The sequence below is a fragment of the Amblyomma maculatum genome, chromosome 1 (assembly GCF_055883805.1).
Source record: "Amblyomma maculatum isolate TAMU_Amacu chromosome 1, ASM5588380v1, whole genome shotgun sequence".
NCBI classification, from domain to species: Eukaryota; Metazoa; Arthropoda; class Arachnida; order Ixodida; family Ixodidae; genus Amblyomma; species Amblyomma maculatum.
In genome coordinates, this window is record NC_139344.1 from 11,234,292 (window position 1) to 11,242,356 (window position 8,065).

At 47.8% G+C, this 8,065-nt stretch overlaps 1 long non-coding RNA gene across 1 annotated transcript; it reads right to left on the reverse strand.

Moving 5' to 3' along the window:
• Positions 1-6,990: 6,990 nt before the first annotated feature.
• LOC146201653 (uncharacterized) lies at positions 6,991-7,691 on the reverse strand. Its single transcript, XR_014701707.1, has 2 exons — positions 7,540-7,691; positions 6,991-7,080 (listed from the first exon to the last, which is right to left on the reverse strand). It is a non-coding gene; the product is annotated as an uncharacterized LOC146201653 (long non-coding RNA).
• Positions 7,692-8,065: the final 374 nt, after the last annotated feature.

Consider the following 8,065-nt stretch of genomic DNA (forward strand, 5'->3'; position numbering starts at 1 on the left):
TCATGTTAATGTTGGTGAAGTGATCACTGAGGGTGTGACTTTGGCGTACAGGAATTGTACAACGAGGTTAATCGTTAATAACCTCGTTGTACAGTTCCTGTACGCCAAAGCCACACCCTCAGTGATCACTTCACCAACATTAACGTGACGAAGAATACAAAATAAAATGTCATGCGCCACACAGTCAAACGCTTTCTCTAAGTCTAACTGAAGAACAGCCACACAAGCACCAATGGCGCCACAGTACTCCATCACACATCTCGCTTTTTGATTGTTAGAAGCTATTGACCGCCCCTTAATCCCACAGGTTTGGTGCGGTCCAACAATTTCTTTAATTACCACTGAAGCCTTGCAGCTAACACTTTCATAAAAATTTTGTAATCGACGTCAGTCAGTGATATGGGCCTATATGCTCGAACCTGTTTGAGTTTTTGTACATCGTCCATTTTAGGGATGAGAACTAGATGTGTGAGACACCCCGTAAGATGGAGGCAACGCTTTACGGTCGTAGGCTTCATTAGATAAAGACGTCAGCATAGTAGAAGGCATGGGAGAGGCCTTCGCCCTGCAGTGGGTATAATCAGGCTGATGATGATGATGATGATGATGATAGTAGTTATTTCTCTCTTAAACATTTTGTAAAATGCAGCGCTTAAGCCATCTGGGCCTGGGGATTTCCCACTGTTTATGTTTTCAAAAGCACTTCTGTTTGGGTAACCGCCTTCTCTAAGCTTTCTTTCCGCTCGTCATTTAGCCGTGGCATAGCTTGCAAAAACTCGTCTTTAAATCGGCAATGACGCTACAGTCAGTTGGTCAGCGCGGCATCCTGCAATAAACGTCTTTTTTTTTTTTTTCACTTCTGTTTTTCTACTCTTCATTACTTTCCGTTTTCCGCATGTATACTTGGTATGCTCTTTAGTACCACGCCCATTTAAATCACCTCTGTGATGTCATCTGCCGTTGTATTTAATCACTATTGGCCTGGGAATAGTTTTACCCACGCAGTTAACTTATAGGAGGTTTTCTTGTAACAGTGCGTGGAGGTTTACGCAGTAGTAGGTACACTGTTAAAACAAATCGTCGGGGTAGTTACTGAGGCAGACCTCACAACAGCTCGCCACAGATGTTGGTTCTTACTAGTTGGAACTGCAACATGGAGAAAACACTAGGTTCATTTCACTTTTTTTAAGAGTTTGAAGACAAAGATAGGCTGTATTCTGTAAAGGAGAGTTGCTTTGAAAGCGCGTTAAAAAAAAAAAAAAAACGAATTGTAAAAGCTACGAAAAACAATATGCTCGATAAATTCATCATCGTTCCACACAGTATGCGCTGGCAAATCTGGGAACCAGTTTGACTGTACAGATACACAACAGCCTGAAATGCTACAGTAATACATAGTGATAGGACAACCCGGAGCAGTAGGCTTAACCGGAGTGATAGGACCGCTCGAAGTAGTGGGCCCGCCTAGTGCTGTAGTTATGCTCTCAGCAACTGGACAGTTCCGTGGGCGCAGGCCTTTAAGGTACGTGCAAAAGCTGTAGATCACCAGTAGAAGGAGAAAAAGCAATAAGCATTTCATGCATGCGGTTACAAGAAAACGAACAACAAAACAGACTTTGCAGCGCAGCGGAGACTTACATTCCGGGTCAAAAGTCCTCAAGCCAAACAATTTTCGTCTCAGCCGCAAAATCGAGCCGTCCCGCCATCATCAAAGGTCAAATGAAATTTCAAACGCTGGGAAAGGATTTGTTATTACAGTAAGAAAGGTTCTTTTCGCATTTCGCGGCTCTTAAAGGGACACTAAAGACAGCCAAAGATGGTATGAAAATCTAATAAACTACATTTGGTGACACTGTCGCCGCATATCCGGCAGCAAAAAATCGAATAATTGCTGAGATATTGCGATAAGAAGTTGAGGTTTTTTCTTGTTCCCGCCGGTCGAATTCCAACTGTGGCCTCCAACTACGTAGTTGGAGTTGAGTGACGCACACTATGACGTAAGCGGAGACTCCGTGATAGCTAGCGAGCCGGCGCGGCCCGCGGCGTCGCATCCCTCAAGGGCCAACTTGGCAACAGCGTACTCGCAATGACGGCCTCAGCCGAAATAAATAAAACGATGAAGAGAGTAATTTACCGAGCGATGGGCCCATAAAGGAAGAAAAAAAAAACATAGAGCGCTTGTAACGCGCAATACAAGTTTCTCAAGCTTTTGCGCTACTTCTTGCACTGTGTATAAACAAACCGAGCCCTCGGTCATCGCAACGCTTCCTGACATGTTTACATACAAATAAGATTTAGTTACCAGCAAAATAGTGTCCTCGCTGCTGCGCTTGTCAGTTTTGAAGCTTCGTCGCACTTTTTTCCTTCAAGGTTTGTGCTACAGCTCCGTGTTCAGCGAAAATTACGTCCACGGTAGCAGAACATGACCGAAGTGCCGGCGCCACTACATTTGCCAGCGCTGTGAAATTCCAGATGTTAAAATGGATCCAGTGCACAATATAGTGCGCATAGGCATCCAGAACATTAGTTGCAAGACGTGAGAGCAGGCAGCATGCGCCGATGATCAAGAAGTTTCAATTTTTAGACCGGCAGCAGAAACACTTTATTGTAAATGGGGCCATGACATAAAAACTAGAAATATTTCCAAGGTTCTTGTGGCGCGGCGTAGCCGAGCGGTTAGCGCCTAGCGTTACGGGGCAAGCAGCAACGAGTTCGTGTCTTACCGCTTCTGGCGGTTTTTTTTTTTTTTTTTTTTTACAAATTGATTTTTTTTTAACCTTTTGTAATGTATTTCTGGTGCTTCGTTATTTTTAGTTTTTACTTTTTACCCGAGGCCCTTTTTTTCGCCGGGCGACGAGCGCAATATATCGACGCTCTCGTAAGAGCGGCAAGTATGTCCCTTTTGTTTACGACGCCTGCAAATAGCACGTTGAAGGTCTTGTTGACGCAGTATATGTTGGTCAGATGTGCCATGATTTAGTGAACAATTGAATGATAATGCGTTTTTCCTTCGGTACTTAGCATATGTATGCTTTTCGTGGCGTACGTAGCTGCAGTCAAGCGGTCAGGTCGCAGTCGAAGCGGCAACGGCGGCGATTTGTTGGCGCAGAAGTGTGAACGAAGGAGTGTGTCGGCGGTAGCGGATTTCGCTCGCTCGTGCCTCCGAATGCTCAAATGGGAACCATCAAGGCGCATCTGCTGCTCCAAGCTCGTAATTCATGCGCTGCAGGTTCAAACAAACTATCCGAGTGCGCACGAAATGCCTGAGCCGAAACATAACCAAAACTGAAGTGGGCGCCTGTGGCGCCTCCAAGTATATTTTTGTATTTGCCTTGCAACGTTTACGTTGTCTTTTCGCCGTCGTTTACGTATGATAAAAGCGTGTTATTATGTTTGAGAAAAAACGTACTACCGCATTCAAACATGCAACGTAATTCGCATTTGTCAGCCTCCGGGATCCCTAGCGCGTCACGTGATTTGTAGTTGCGAGCCTCGGCCGTTTGGCTGTGGTGGCGATACTTGTATTTCTGTTATTCTTCTTTACTACCTTATAACAGCTCTGTTTTCAGTAAGAGTGGTCTTTTTGTAATCAGGAACTGGCATTCTATCGATGCAAACCCACTTCCTTTCTCTCTTTAGTGTCCCTTTAAGTATTTAATGGCTTCATGACGGCTTCATTTTACGGTTGAGATGAAAATCCTTTGGCTTCAGGACTTTTGACCAATACTGTACATGTGTAGACATATGCTGATCTACCAGACGCCAGCTGCGTAAGCGTAGTGGCAGGTGCTTGGTTAGGTGCAGTCACTGCGCGTGCGTAGGAGGCTTGGGGTAGAGCGGTATACATCTACGCTAGTAACTCCCTACTGCGCTGAAAAGTTCCTTTTCACAAGTATGCAAAATATGGTACTATATATCAGAAAGGTTGATTTTGTGTCGAAAGCTTTTTCCTTGGTCTGATTAGGGCGACAGCATCTTTCACTCAACAGCTTAAGCCTTTGATCTAAAAGCAGAAATCTGCCACGGTTAGGGGAAATTCCCCAAAGCGGGTCGAATTTGTAATAAAGAAGTGATTGCTATATCGTATCTAGCCAGACAAGGAGGCGGTGGCCCGTCCTGCTTGGCACGGGCGTTCCCAGCTCAAACAGTGCATGAACAGCACTCGCCACCTCCCCCTTCCCTCCTCTCCCGGGCCACGGGTTAAAAAGCACTGACCGGTCACTAATAAATGTCCTCTATTCCTGCTCCCTGGATGGACTGTCTTTTTGGTACGCTGTGGCGCGACATAGCACTGGCGACGAGGATGTGATCCCAGGCGTGGGCGGACAGCAACTGAAGGCAAGTGGGATGGCGTCTCGACCCCCCGTTTTCGACAACACTGTGAGCACTTGGAGCACGTATCGGGTGCGACTAGAAGCCTATTTTGAAGGCAACGAGATTACCGATGCGGGAAAGCGCCGGGCTCTGTTGGTTTCGTCATTGAGCGACAGCGTCGTACGCGTCTTGCAAGGACGCCAACCGTCAGTTTCCATCAACTCCCGGACGTATGAGAATATCGTGAAATGCCTGGAGGAGTGCTACAATCCGGAGACCAACGAAATGACGCAAGCTATTCGCTCTTCATGTGCAGCCAGTTAGACGGAGAAAGTGTGCGAGACTACGTCACCGAGCTGCGGCGTCTCGCCGAAAACTGCAACTTTGGCACAACTCTGGACCATATGCTGCGAGACCGCAATCGTGTGCGGAATTCGAGACGAAGCAGCCCGCCGATACTTATTGGCGCGTAAAAAAGAAGCCGAAGAATTCGCCCTGGCTTCAGAGAAAGCGAATGAAGACGCTCGCGGCATGTGGGAGACTGGCGGAAAGGGCAGTGGCGTCAACGTAGGAGATCAGCACCGGCAAGAACGGCCCCGGAGGAAGAGCGGAGAATCAGTGTGAAAGATGTAAGGGGGCTCACGAAACGGCTGCGTGCCGACATCTCAACACCGCCTGCTACCAATGTGGCAAAAGAGGGCATCTGACCAGGGCTTGCAAGGTAGGCCATTCTCGCTCATCAGGAACGTACGCTGTGAGGGAAACTGATTCCGAAAGCGAAGAAGAAATGCTACATGCGCTTGTCGCACACAGTTCGGCTAACAAAGACACGGTGCAACCTATTGAGCGCGTGTTGACGTGGGAGGGCCGGTAGCTGCGCATGATTATCGATACGGGGTCGCCGGTCAGCGTGATACCCAAGAAAGTCTTCAAAAAGCATCGTAAATGGTGGCCGGCGTTACGCAAAACTTCTCTTCGCCTTTCATGTTTCCTGGGGCCGCTGCTCGTTTTCGGCAGACTGGATATGGAAGTGCAGCGGGGGTCAACGGCGGTGAACAGCTCACTTGTGGTGGTGGATTTTCGAGGGCCTCTCCTTTGCGGACGAAACACGATAGACGCGTTTCACAGAGCGGGTGTGTCCCTTTTGAAAGAGAGCAAGTCTGCTTGCGTAAGTGTTGTTCAGGCTGGCATCCAGTTACAGAAAGTTCTAGACGACTTTTCAGACCTCTTTGAAAAGAAGCTGGGGTGCTGCAAGGGACCACCCGTGAAGCTATACTTTAAAGAAGGCGCTCAACCACGATTTTGTAAGGCCCGGCCGGTCCCGTATGCCATGCGGCCGGAATTGTCCGCCGACATTGACCGGCTAGTGGAAGACCGAGTGCCGTCGCCGGTTAGCGTTGCAGAATGGGCAACGCCGGTAGTGTCTGTGGCAAAGCAGAATGGGGACATCTGGCTGGGCGGAAGTTTTAAGCTCACCGTCAATCAAGCGACACACCTTCAGCTGTACCCTCTCCCAAAAATTGATGACATTTTTGCAGCCTTCTCTGGAGACGAGGTGTTCAGCACACTCGATTTGCGCAACGCGTACAACCAGCTTCCCCCTGATGAGGAAGCCAAAAAGTTAGCTTTGCTCAATACCCACACAGGTCTCTACTGCTACAACCGGTTAGCCCCCGCTCTGTTTTAACGCCGCATGGGAGCTGTTCTTCAGGGCCTACCGGGTGTGAAGGATTACCTAGACGACATCATACACTCTAAGAAAAAAAGGTGTGATCTTACCCCTTTAGGGGGGTAAGTCCACTGACGCACTGGGGAGCCCCTTTGGGTGCAAAGTTACACCCTCGACGGGGGCTTAAGTGTGTCTGGTGTAAAGTTTACGCTACAACGAGGCTAACGTTATGCCATATGGTGAAGTGCAAGTATATGCTACTGGGGAGTAACGTTACCCTTTCTCAGAAGGACTAAAGGTTAGGCCATGAAAGTGCAAAAATATCCTCTAAAATCGGGTGCATGTTTGCTCCCAGCTGGAATAAGCTTATGCTTAATCATAAGGCGTAAACTTACCCTCACAGGGTCTGCATTTATGCCAGCGTAATGAGCTTACTACAGCACCCCGTAAGTGCATGTTTGCACCCTGTGAATGGGCGTAACTTTGCACTTTTACGTTCATATTTATGCTTTGTTTGGAAGGGTAATATTACCACCCAGAGGAATAAAATAAATTCATATTATAGTGTTTTTTACACCCATTTAGGATAATGTTCTTTTCCTTCGAAGGGTATGTTTGCGCCCTTCTAAATATAGTCTAGGCGCACACTGGTACGCTAGTAATTTGAAAACAACCACACTTCGACTGATTGTGCATTCAGTAACAAGACATCGCCGCTATCGAAGCGATACGAGACATACATTTTCTTTATTTGCAACGCAAGCGACTCCGTTTGGCATATGTGTGGTAATGCTGCCTCCGCTGCAACATTAGACAGCCTTAACATACGCCCTATACAGACGAAAAACGTTTGGTGAAAATATGTATGATGTCTTCGTCAGCCGGTCACAGACGCCCTCGCTTCCGCAATGTTGGTTTCTTCGTGCTAGAGCGACATATTTGTGACGGGCCATGTAGCCATTCAGGGTGCAGTTTGCACACCGATATTAGTACATGAGAACGGAAGGCAGGGTTTACTTTTTATTGCGTTTGAAAATGGCAGGATAACCGAGCAGTCTTTTGTCATCGTCGTGGTTGAATCCATACTCCGAGGGAACCTGTGTGAGAGAAAAATGAGATGTGGAGGGAATAGACACATTCACAATGTATACACATGCAAGCGATGGAAACACCTCGGCGACTAAACTGCGGCGGCGCGGCAAAAAAAAAAAAAAAAATGGAAGCGTGTTGGAACCGCATCGCGGCTGCAGATACAGCAAGCGCTTTCTCTTGCATGGGGAACATTTTTCCAGCACCGCACCCTTCTTGTGGCCGCCAAGCGAGGAACATCTGACGGGGTTACCGAAGATCGCTCCTATTTTTTCTGCACAAATTCTTTCGCAGTAGTGGTGCCGGCCTGTTTTCCAAGCAGTATATAGAGATATAGATCATAGAGATTGGGACCACTCGAACCTCGGACTTAACACTGTGCTCACTATTGCGACGCATGCTGATTAAACGAGTACCGGCTTAAGCCCACAATAAGGGCAGCAAAAAGTTTGAAAAATGGAACTTACAAGCACCATGCGCCGGTTTACGTTGACCGCTGCCGCCGCACCTGCTGCTGTCGCCCATCATTGACATGCGTAATGGAGTCCGAAGCTGGTACATGGCGCCACCGCAGCAGCAGCAACCTTTCAAGTCCATAGTTGTTCTCAACGCTGGCCCAGCGAATCTGCTAACGTGACCTCTCCTCCGCTGCTGCTTTTGGGCAGCCCAAGACTGTTGCAGCACTAGAAGATGCGTACCTCTTGCTTTATCCAAGCTCCACGTCGTCGCTGATTGCAGAGTCGTCGTGAGCTGTGCCCTTAACAGAATTCTGCCGCGTCAGTTAATTTAAGATTACGTCTTTACAGGGGGCAGTTCACTGCAGTGACAACGAAGGACTTTGCTCGCACATATCTATTTGTATGTTGAGTATGATACAAATATTTACAACTCAAGGGCAGTGCAGCCCATAGGCATAAGACTGAGACCACTCGATGCTTCCGCGTCCGAACAGGACATCGCTTCTGCTGGAATGACTCGTGACCCCACGGAGTC